The 12,322-nt window shown below is 31.4% G+C and overlaps 1 protein-coding gene across 1 annotated transcript in view; it reads left to right on the top strand.

The window, feature by feature from the left end:
* The window catches only part of cacna1fb (calcium channel, voltage-dependent, L type, alpha 1F subunit), a 245,620-nt gene that overhangs the window by 204,432 nt on the left and 28,866 nt on the right, over positions 1-12,322 (top strand). The gene's annotated exons all lie outside the window — the stretch shown is intronic.

Raw genomic sequence — 12,322 nt, 5'->3', positions numbered from 1 at the left:
TAGAAACTCTCTCTCTCTCTGTCTCTCTGTCTCTCTCACACGTCTCTAAAGATGTCTCTCTCTGTCTCTCTCTCTCTCTCTCTCTCTCTCTCTCTCTCATCACGTCTCTCTCTCTCTGTCTCTCTCTCTCTCTAAAGATGTCTCTCTCACTCTCTCTCTCTCTCTCTCTCTCTCTCACTCACTCTCTCCTCACATCACAGTCTCTGTCTCTGTCTCAGTCTATAAAGATCTCTCTCTCTCATCACAGTCTATAAAGATGTAGAAACATCACAGTCTATAAAGATGTCTCTCTCATCACTCTCTCTATAAAGATTAGAAACATCACTCTCTAGAAACATCACAGTCTATAAAGATGTAGAAACATCACAGTCTATAAAGATGTAGAAACATCACAGTCTATAAAGATCTAAACTCTCAAAGATGTAGAAACATCACAGTCTATAAAGATGTAGAAACATCACAGTCTATAAAGATGTAGAAACTCACAGTCTATAAAGATCTCTCAGTCTATAAACAGTCTGTAAAGATCATCACAGTCTGTAGAAACATCACAGTCTATAAAGATGTAGAAACATCACAGTCAGTCTCTAAAAGATGTAGAAACATCACAGTCTATAAAGATGTAGAAAAACATCACAGTCTATAAAGATGTAGAAACATCACAGTCTATAAAGATGTAGAAACATCACAGTCTATAAAGATGTAGAAACATCACAGTCTATAAAGATGTAGAAACATCACAGTCATAAAGATGTAGAAACATCACAGTCTATAAAGATGTAGAAACATCACAGTCTATAAAGATGTAGAAACATCACAGTCTATAAAGATGTAGAAACATCACAGTGTATAAAGATGTAGAAACATCACAGTCTATAAAGTCTATAAAGATGTAGAAACATCACAGTCTATAAAGATGTAGAAACATCACAGTCTATAAAGATGTAGAAACATCACAGTCTATAAAGATGTAGAAACATCATAAAGATGTAGTCTATAAAGATGTAGAAACATCACAGTCTATAAAGATGTAGAAACATCACAGTCTATAAAGATGTAGAAACATCACAGTCTATAAAGTCTATAAAGATGTAGAAACATCAAAAAGATGTAGAAACATCACAGTCTATAAAGATGTAGAAACGTCAGTCTATAAAGATGTAGAAACATCACAGTCTATAAAGATGTAGAAACATCACAGTCTATAAAGATGTAGAAACATCACAGTCTATAAAGATGTAGAAACATCACAGTCTATAAAGATGTAGAAACGTCACAGTAAAGAAACGTCTCACAGTCTATAAAGATGTAGAAACATCACAGTCTATAAAGATGTAGAAACATCACAGTCTATAAAGATGTAGAAACATCACAGTCTATAAAGATGTAGAAACATCACAGTCTATAAAGATGTAGAAACATCACAGTCTATAAAGATGTAGAAACATCACAGTCTATGATGTAGAAACATCACAGTCTATAAAGATGTAGAAACGTATAAAGAAAAACATCACAGTCTATAAAGATGTAGAAACATCACAGTCTATAAAGATGTAGAAACATCACAGTCTATAAAGATGTAGAAACATCACAGTCTATAAAGATGTAGAAACATCACAGTCTAGTGTAGAACTATAAAGATGTAGAAACATCACAGTCTATAAAGATGTAGAAACATCACAGTCTATAAAGATGTAGAAACATCACAGTCTATCAAGTCTATAAAGATGTAGAAACATCACAGTCTATAAAGATGTAGAAACACAGTCACAGTCTATAAAGATGTAGAAACATCTATAAAGATGTAGAAACATCACAGTCTATAAAGATGTAGAAACATCACAGTCTATAAAGATGTAGAAACATCACAGTCTATAAAGATGTAGAAACAGTCTATCATAAAGATGTAGAAACAGTCTATAAAGATGTAGAAACGTCTATAAAGATGTAGAAACACAGTCTATAAAGATGTAGAAACATCACAGTCTATAAAGATGTAGAAACATCACAGTCTATAAAGATGTAGAAACATCAGTCTATAAAGATGTAGAAACATCAGTCTATAAAGATGTAGAAACATCACAGTCTATAAAGATGTAGAAACATCAGTCTATAAAGATGTAGAAACATCACAGTCTATAAAGATGTAGAAACATCACAGTCTATAAAGATGTAGAAACGTCACAGTCTGTAAAGATGTAGAAACATCACAGTCTATAAAGATGTAGAAACATCACAGTCTATAAAGATGTAGAAACGTCACAGTCTATAAAGATGTAGAAACATCACAGTCTATAAAGATGTAGAAACATCACAGTCTATAAAGATGTAGAAACATCACAGTCTATAAAGATGTAGAAACATCACAGTCTATAAAGATGTAGAAACATCACAGTCTATAAAGATGTAGAAACATCACAGTCTATAAAGATGTAGAAACATCACAGTCTATAAAGATGAAACATCAGTCTATAAAGATGTAGAAACATCACAGTCTATAAAGATGTAGAAACATCATAAAGATGTAGAAACAGTCTATAAAGATGTAGAAACATCACAGTCTATAAAGATGTAGAAACATCACAGTCTATAAAGATGTAGAAACATCACAGTCTATAAAGATGTAGAAACATCACAGTCTATAAAGATGTAGAAACATCACAGTCTATAAAGATGTAGAAACATCACAGTCTATAAAGATGTAGAAACATCACAGTCTATAAAGATGTAGAAACATCACAGTCTATAAAGATGTAGAAACATCACAGTCTAAAAGATGTAGAAACATCACAGTCTATAAAGATGTAGAAACATCACAGTCTGTAAAGATGTAGAAACATCACAGTCTATAAAGATGTAGAAACATCACAGTCTATAAAGATGTAGAAACATCACAGTCTATAAAGATGTAGAAACGTCACAGTCTATAAAGATGTAGAAACATCACAGTCTATAAAGATGTAGAAACATCACAGTCTATAAAGATGTAGAAACATCACAGTCTATAAAGATGTAGAAACATCACAGTCTATAAAGATGTAGAAACATCACAGTCTATAAAGATGTAGAAACATCACAGTCTATAAAGATGTAGAAACATCACAGTCTATAAAGATGTAGAAACATCACAGTCTATAAAGATGTAGAAACGTCACAGTCTATAAAGATGTAGAAACATCACAGTCTATAAAGATGTAGAAACATCACAGTCTATAAAGATGTAGAAACATCACAGTCTATAAAGATGTAGAAACATCACAGTCTATAAAGATGTAGAAACATCACAGTCTATAAAGATGTAGAAACATCACAGTCTATAAAGATGTAGAAACAGTCTATAAAGATGTAGAAACAGTCTATAAAGATGTAGAAACATCACAGTCTATAAAGATAAAGATAGAAACATCACAGTCTATAAAGATGTAGAAACATCACAGTCTATAAAGATGTATAAACGTCACAGTCTATAAAGATGTAGAAACATCACAGTCTATAAAGATGTAGAAACATCACAGTCTGCATAAAGATGTAGAAACATCAGTCTAGTCTATAAAAGATGTAGAAACATCAGTCTATAAAGATGTAGAAACATCACAGTCTGCATAAAGATGTAGAAACATCACAGTCTATAAAGATGTAGAAACATCACAGTCTATAAAGATGTAGAAACATCACAGTCTATAAAGATGTAGAAACATCACAGTCTATAAAGATGTAGAAACATAAAGAGTCTATAAAGATATAGAAACGCAGAAAAGATGTAGAAACATCTATAAGGATGTAGAAACATCACAGTCTATAAAGATGTAGAAACGTCACAGTCTGTAAAGATGTAGAAACGTCACAGTCTGTAAAGATGTAGAAACATCACAGTCTATAAAGATGTAGAAACATCATAAAGATGTAGAAACATAAAGATTTAGAAACACAGTCTATAAAGATGTAGAAACATCACAGTCTATAAAGATGTAGAAACATCACAGTCTATAAAGATGTAGAAACATCACAGTCTATAAAGATGTAGAAACATCACAGTCTATAAAGATGTAGAAACGTCACAGTCTATAAAGATGTAGAAACATCACAGTCTATAAAGATGTAGAAACATCACAGTGTAAAGATGTAGAAACATCACAGTCTATAAAGATGTAGAAACATCACAGTCTATAAAGATGTAGAAACATCACAGTCTATAAAGATGTAGAAACATCACAGTCTATAAAGATGTAGAAACATCACAGTCTATAAAGATGTAGAAACATCACAGTCTATAAAGATGTAGAAACATCTATAAAGATGAAAAACAGTCTGATGTAGAAACGTAACGATGTAGAAACATCAAGATGTAGAAACATCACAGTCTATAAAGATGTAGAAACATCACAGTCTATAAAGATGTAGAAACATCACAGTCTATAAAGATGTAGAAACGTCATCACAGTCTATAAAGATGTAGAAACATCACAGTCTGTATAAAGATGATGTAGAAACATCACAGTCTATAAAGATGTAGAAACATCACAGTCTATAAAGATGTAGAAACATCACAGTCTATAAAGATGTAGAAACATCACAGTCTATAAAGATGTAGAAACATCACAGTCTATAAAGATGTAGAAACATCACAGTCTATAAAGATGTAGAAACACAGTCTATAAAGATGTAGAAATCAGTCTATAAAGATGTAGAAACATCACAGTCTATAAAGATGTAGAAACATCACAGTCTATAAAGATGTAGAAACATCACAGTCTATAAAGATGTAGAAACATCACAGTCTATAAAGATGTAGAAACGTCATAGTCTATAAAGATGTAGAAACATCACAGTCTATAAAAGATGTAGAAACATCACAGTCTATAAAGATGTAGAAACATCACAGTCTATAAAGATGTAGAAACATCACAGTCTATAAAGATGTAGAAACATCACAGTCTATAAAGATGTAGAAACGTCACAGTCTATAAAGATGTAGAAACATCAGTCATAGTCTATAAAGATGTAGAAACAGTCTATAAAGATGTAGAAACATCAGTCTATAAAGATGTAGAAACATCACAGTCTATAAAGATGTAGAAACGTCACAGTCTATAAAGATGTAGAAAACGTATAAAGATGTAGAAACATCACAGTCTATAAAGATGTAGAAACATCACAGTCTATAAAGATGTAGAAACATCACAGTCTATAAAGATGTAGAAACATCACAGTCTATAAAGATGTAGAAACATCACAGTCTATAAAGATGTAGAAACATCACAGTCTATAAAGATGTAGAAACATCACAGTCTATAAAGATGTAGAAACATCACAGTCTGTAAAGATGTAGAAACATCACAGTCTATAAAGATGTCATCACAGTGTGCATAAAGATGTAGAAACATCACAGTCTATAAAGATGTAGAAACATCACAGTCTATAAAGATGTAGAAACATCACAGTCTATAAAGATGTAGAAACATCACTAGTCTATAAAGATGTAGAAACGTCACAGATGTAGAAACGTATAAAGATGTAGAAACATCACAGTCTATAAAGATGTAGAAACATCACAGTCTATAAAGATGTAGAAACATCACAGTCTATAAAGATGTAGAAACATCACAGTCTATAAAGATGTAGAAACATCACAGTCTATAAAGATGTAGAAACATCACAGTCTATAAAGATGTAGAAACATCACAGTCTATAAAGATGTCACAGAAAAGATGTGTAGAAACGTCACAGTCTATAAAGATGTAGAAACGCTCACAGTCTATAAAGATGTAGAAACATCACAGTCTATAAAGATGTAGAAACATCACAGTCTATAAAGATGTAGAAACATCACAGTCTATAAAGATGTAGAAACATCACAGTCTATAAAGATGTAGAAACATCACAGTCTATAAAGATGTAGAAACATCACAGTCTATAAAGATGTAGAAACATCACAGTCTATAAAGATGTAGAAACATCACAGTCTATAAAGATGTAGAAACATCACAGTCTATAAAGATGTAGAAACATCACAGTCTATAAAGATGTAGAAACATCACAGTCACAGTCTATAAAGATGTAGAAACATCACAGTCACAGTCTATAAAGATGTAGAAACATCACAGTCTATAAAGATGTAGAAACATCACAGTCTATAAAGATGTAGAAACATCACAGTCTATAAAGATGTAGAAACATCACAGTCTATAAAGATGTAGAAACATCACAGTCTATAAAGATGTAGAAACATCACAGTCTATAAAGATGTAGAAACATCACAGTCTATAAAGATGTAGAAACATCACAGTGTGCATAAAGATGTAGAAACATCACAGTCTATAAAGATGTAGAAACATCACAGTCTATAAAGATGTAGAAACATCACAGTGTGCATAAAGATGTAGAAACGTCACAGTCTATAAAGATGTAGAAACGTCACAGTCTATAAAGATGTAGAAACATCACAGTCTATAAAGATGTAGAAACATCACAGTCTATAAAGATGTAGAAACATCACAGTCTATAAAGATGTAGAAACGTCACAGTCTATAAAGATGTAGAAACATCACAGTCTATAAAGATGTAGAAACATCACAGTCTGATGTAGAAATAAAGATGTAGAAACATCACAGTCTATAAAGATGTAGAAACATCACAGTCTATAAAGATGTAGAAACATCACAGTCTATAAAGATGTAGAAACATCACAGTCTATAAAGATGTAGAAACATCACAGTCTATAAAGATGTAGAAACATCACAGTCTGCATAAAGATGTAGAAACATCACAGTCTATAAAGATGTAGAAACATCACAGTCTATAAAGATGTAGAAACATCACAGTCTATAAAGATGTAGAAACATCATAAAGATGTAGAAACATCACAGTCTATAAAGATGTAGAAACATCACAGTCTATAAAGATGTAGAAACATCACAGTCTATAAAGATGTAGAAACATCACAGTGTGCATAAAGATGTAGAAACATCACAGTCTATAAAGATGTAGAAACATCACAGTCTATAAAGATGTAGAAACGTCACAGTGTGCATAAAGATGTAGAAACGTCACAGTCTATAAAGATGTAGAAACGTCACAGTCTATAAAGATGTAGAAACATCACAGTCTATAAAGATGTAGAAACATCACAGTCTATAAAGATGTAGAAACATCACAGTCTATAAAGATGTAGAAACATCACAGTCTATAAAGATGTAGAAACATCACAGTCTATAAAGATGTAGAAACATCACAGTCTATAAAGATGTAGAAACATCACAGTCTATAAAGATGTAGAAACATCACAGTCTATAAAGATGTAGAAACATCACAGTCTATAAAGATGTAGAAACATCACAGTCTATAAAGATGTAGAAACATCACAGTCTATAAAGATGTAGAAACATCACAGTCTATAAAGATGTAGAAACATCACAGTCTATAAAGATGTAGAAACGCATATCTGTAAAAAGATGTAGAAACATCACAGTCTATAAAGATGTAGAAACATCACAGTGATAAAGATGTAGAAACATCACAGTCTATAAAGATGTAGAAACATCACAGTCTATAAAGATGTAGAAACATCACAGTCATAAAGATGTAGAAACATCACAGTCTATAAAGATGTAGAAACATCACAGTCTATAAAGATGTAGAAACATCACAGTCTATAAAGATGTAGAAACATCACAGTCTATAAAGATGTAGAAACATCACAGTCTATAAAGATGTAGAAACATCACAGTCTGTAAAGATGTAGAAACATCACAGTCTATAAAGATGTCAGAAAAGATGTAGAAACATCACAGTCTATAAAGATGTAGAAACATCACAGTCTAGATGTAGAAACATCACAGTCTAAAGATGTAGAAACATCACAGTCTATAAAGATGTAGAAACATCACAGTCTATAAAGATGTAGAAACATCACAGTCTATAAAGATGTAGAAACATCATAAAGATGTAGAAACACAGTCTATAAAGATGTAGAAACATCAGTCTATAAAGATGTAGAAACATCACAGTCTATAAAGATGTAGAAACATCACAGTCTATAAAGATGTAGAAACATCACAGTCTATAAAGATGTAGAAACATCACAGTCTGTAAAGATGTAGAAACATCACAGTCTATAAAGATGTAGAAACATCACAGTCTATAAAGATGTAGAAACATCACAGTCTATAAAGATGTAGAAACATCACAGTGTGCTATAAAGATGTAGAAACAGTCATAAAGATGTAGAAACATCAGTCTGTAAAGATGTAGAAACATCACAGTAAAAGATGTAGAAACATCAGTCTATAAAGATGTAGAAACATCACAGTCTATAAAGATGTAGAAACATCACAGTCTATAAAGATGTAGAAACATCACAGTCTATAAAGATGTAGAAACATCACAGTCTATAAAGATGTAGAAACGTCACAGTCTATAAAGATGTAGAAACATCACAGTCTATAAAGATGTAGAAACATCACAGTCTATAAAGATGTAGAAACATCACAGTCTATAAAGATGTAGAAACATCACAGTCTATAAAGATGTAGAAACATCACAGTCTATAAAGATGTAGAAACATCACAGTCTATAAAGATGTAGAAACATCACAGTCTATAAAGATGTAGAAACATCACAGTGTCTATAAATGATGAAACATCACAGTCTATAAAGATGTAAAACATCACAGTCTATAAAGATGTAGAAACATAGTGTGCATAAAGATGTAGAAACATCACAGTCTATAAAGATGTAGAAACACAAATAAAGATGTAGAAACTGTGCATATCATCACAGTCTATAAAGATGTAGAAACATCACAGTCTATAAAGATGTAGAAACATCACAGTCTATAAAGATGTAGAAACATCACAGTCTATAAAGATGTAGAAACATCACAGTCTATAAAGATGTAGAAACATCACAGTCTATAAAGATGTAGAAACATCACAGTCTATAAAGATGTAGAAACATCACAGTCTATAAAGATGTAGAAACATCACAGTCTATAAAGATGTAGAAACATCACAGTCTATAAAGATGTAGAAACATCACAGTCTATAAAGATGTAGAAACATCACAGTCTATAAAGATGTAGAAACATCACAGTCTATAAAGATGTAGAAACATCACAGTCTATAAAGATGTAGAAACATCACAGTCTATAAAGATGTAGAAACATCACAGTCTATAAAGATGTAAAACACAGTCTATAAAGATGTAGAAACATCAACACAGTCTATAAAGATGTAGAAACATCACAGTCTATAAAGATGTAGAAACATCACAGTCTGATAGAAACATCACAGTCTATAAAGATGTAAAACATCACAGTCTATAAAGATGTAGAAACATCACAGTCTATAAAGATGTAGAAACATCACAGTCTATAAAGATGTAGAAACATCACAGTCTATAAAGATGTAGAAACATCACAGTGTGCATAAAGATGTAGAAACATCACAGTCTATAAAGATGTAGAAACATCACAGTCTATAAAGATGTAGAAACGTCACAGTCTATAAAGATGTAGAAACGTCACAGTCTATAAAGATGTAGAAACATCACAGTCTATAAAGATGTAGAAACATCACAGTCTATAAAGATGTAGAAACATCACAGTCTATAAAGATGTAGAAACATCACAGTCTATGTAAAGAGAAACATCACAGTGTATAAAGATGAGAAACATCACAGTCTATAAAGATGTAGAAACATCACAGTCTATAAAGATGTAGAAACATCACAGTCTGTAAAGATGTAAAACATGTCTATAAAGATGTAAAACGTCACAGTCTATAAAGATGTAGAAACATCTATAAAGATGTAGAAACAGTCTATAAAGATGTAGAAACAACTATAAAGATGTGCATAAAGATGTAGAAACATCACAGTCTATAAAGATGTAGAAACATCAAGTCTATAAAGATGTAGAAACAGTCAAAGATGAAACGTATGTGCAAACATCTGTCTATAAAGATGTAGAAACATCACAGTCTATAAAGATGTAGAAACATCACAGTCTATAAAGATGTAGAAACATCACAGTCTATAAAGATGTAGAAACATCACAGTCTATAAAGATGTAGAAACATCACAGTCTAAAGATAAGTCTAGATGTAAAGATGTAGAAACATCACAGTCTATAAAGATGTAGAAACGTCACAGTCTATAAAGATGTAGAAACATCACAGTCTATAAAGATGTAGAAACGTCACAGTCTATAAAGATGTAGAAACAGTCATAGTCTATAAAGATGTAGAAACATCACTATAAAGATGCAGTCTATAAAGATGTAGAAACATCAGTCTATAAAGATGTAGAAACATCACAGTCTATAAAGATGTAGAAAATCACTATAAAGATGTAGAAACATCACAGTCTATAAAGATGTAGAAACATCACAGTCTATAAAGATAAAGATGATGTAGAAACATCACAGTCTATAAAGATGTAGAAACATCAGTCTATAAAGATGTAGAAACATATCTATAAAGATGTAGAAACATCACAGTCTATAAAGATGTAGAAACATCACAGTCTATAAAGATGTAGAAACATCACAGTCTATAAAGATGTAGAAACATCACAGTCTATAAAGATGTAGAAACTCACAGTCTATAAAGATGTAGAAACATCATAAAGATGTAGAAACATCACAGTCTATAAAGATGTAGAAACATCACAGTCTATAAAGATGTAGAAACATCACAGTCTATAAATAAAGATGTAGAAACATCACAGTCTATAAAGATGTAGAAACATCACAGTCTATAAAGATGTAGAAACGTCACAGTCTATAAAGATGTAGAAACGTCACAGTCTATAAAGATGTAGAAACATCAGCCAGTAAAGTCAGAAACACGTCACAGTCTATAAAGATGTAGAAACATCACAGTCTATAAAGATGTAGAAACATCTATAAAGATGTAGAAACGCCACAGTCTATAAAGATGTAGAAACATCACAGTCTATAAAGATGTAGAAACATCACAGTCTATAAAGATGTAAAACATCACAGTCTATAAAGATGTAGAAACATCACAGTCTATAAAGATGTAGAAACATCACAGTCTATAAAGATGTAGAAACATCACAGTCTATAAAGATGTAGAAACATCACAGTCTATAAAGATGTAGAAACATCAGTCTATAAAGATGTAGAAACATCATCTATAAAGATGTAGAAACATCAGTAAAGATGTAGAAACATCACAGTGTATAAAGATGTAGAAACATCACAGTCTATAAAAGATGTAGAAACGTCACAGTCTATAAAGATGTAGAAACATCACAGTCTATAAAGATGTAGAAACATCACAGTCTATAAAGATGTAGAAACATCACAGTCTATAAAGATGTAGAAACATCACAGTCTATAAAGATGTAGAAACATCACAGTCTATAAAGATGTAGAAACATCACAAACATCTATAAAGATGTAGAAACATCTATAAGATGTAGAAACATCAGTCTATAAAGATGTAGAAACATCACAGTCTATAAAGATGTAGAAACATCACAGTCTATAAAGATGTAGAAACATCACAGTCTATAAAGATGTAGAAACGTCACAGTCTATAAAGATGTAGAAACATCACAGTCTATAAAGATGTAGAAACATCACAGTCTATAAAGATGTAGAAACATCACAGTCTATAAAGATGTAGAAACGTCACAGTCTATAAAGATGTAGAAACATCAATAAAGATGTAGAAACATCACAGTCTATAAAGATGTAGAAACATCACAGTCTATAAAGATGTAGAAACATCACAGTCTATAAAGATGTAGAAACATCACAGTCTATAAAGATGTAGAAACATCACAGTCTGTAAAGATGTAGAAACATCACTATAAAGATGTAGAAACATCATAAAGATGTAGAAACATCACAGTCTATAAAGATGTAGAAACAAACATCACAGTCATCACATATAAGATGTAGAAACATCACAGTCTGCATAAAGATGTAGAAACGTGTCTATAAAGAAACAAAGATCAGAAACAGTCTATAAAGATGTAGAAACAGTCATAAAGATGTAGAAACGTCACATCTAGTCTATAAAGATGTAGAAACATCACAGTCTATAAAGATGTAGAAACATCACAGTCTATAAGATGTAGAAACATCACAGTCTATAAAGATGTAGAAACATCACAGTCTATAAAGATGTAGAAACATCACAGTGTGAAACATAAATAAAGATGTAGAAACATCACAGTGATGTAGAAACATCACAGTCTATAAAGATGTAGAAACATCACAGTCTATAAAGATGTAGAAACATCACAGTGTGCATAAGATGTAAACATCACAGTCTATAAAGATGTAGAAACA

Source organism: Oncorhynchus keta, chromosome 28 (assembly GCF_023373465.1).
Source record: "Oncorhynchus keta strain PuntledgeMale-10-30-2019 chromosome 28, Oket_V2, whole genome shotgun sequence".
Taxonomy (NCBI): Eukaryota; Metazoa; Chordata; class Actinopteri; order Salmoniformes; family Salmonidae; genus Oncorhynchus; species Oncorhynchus keta.
This window is presented reverse-complemented; position numbering and strand designations above follow the sequence as displayed.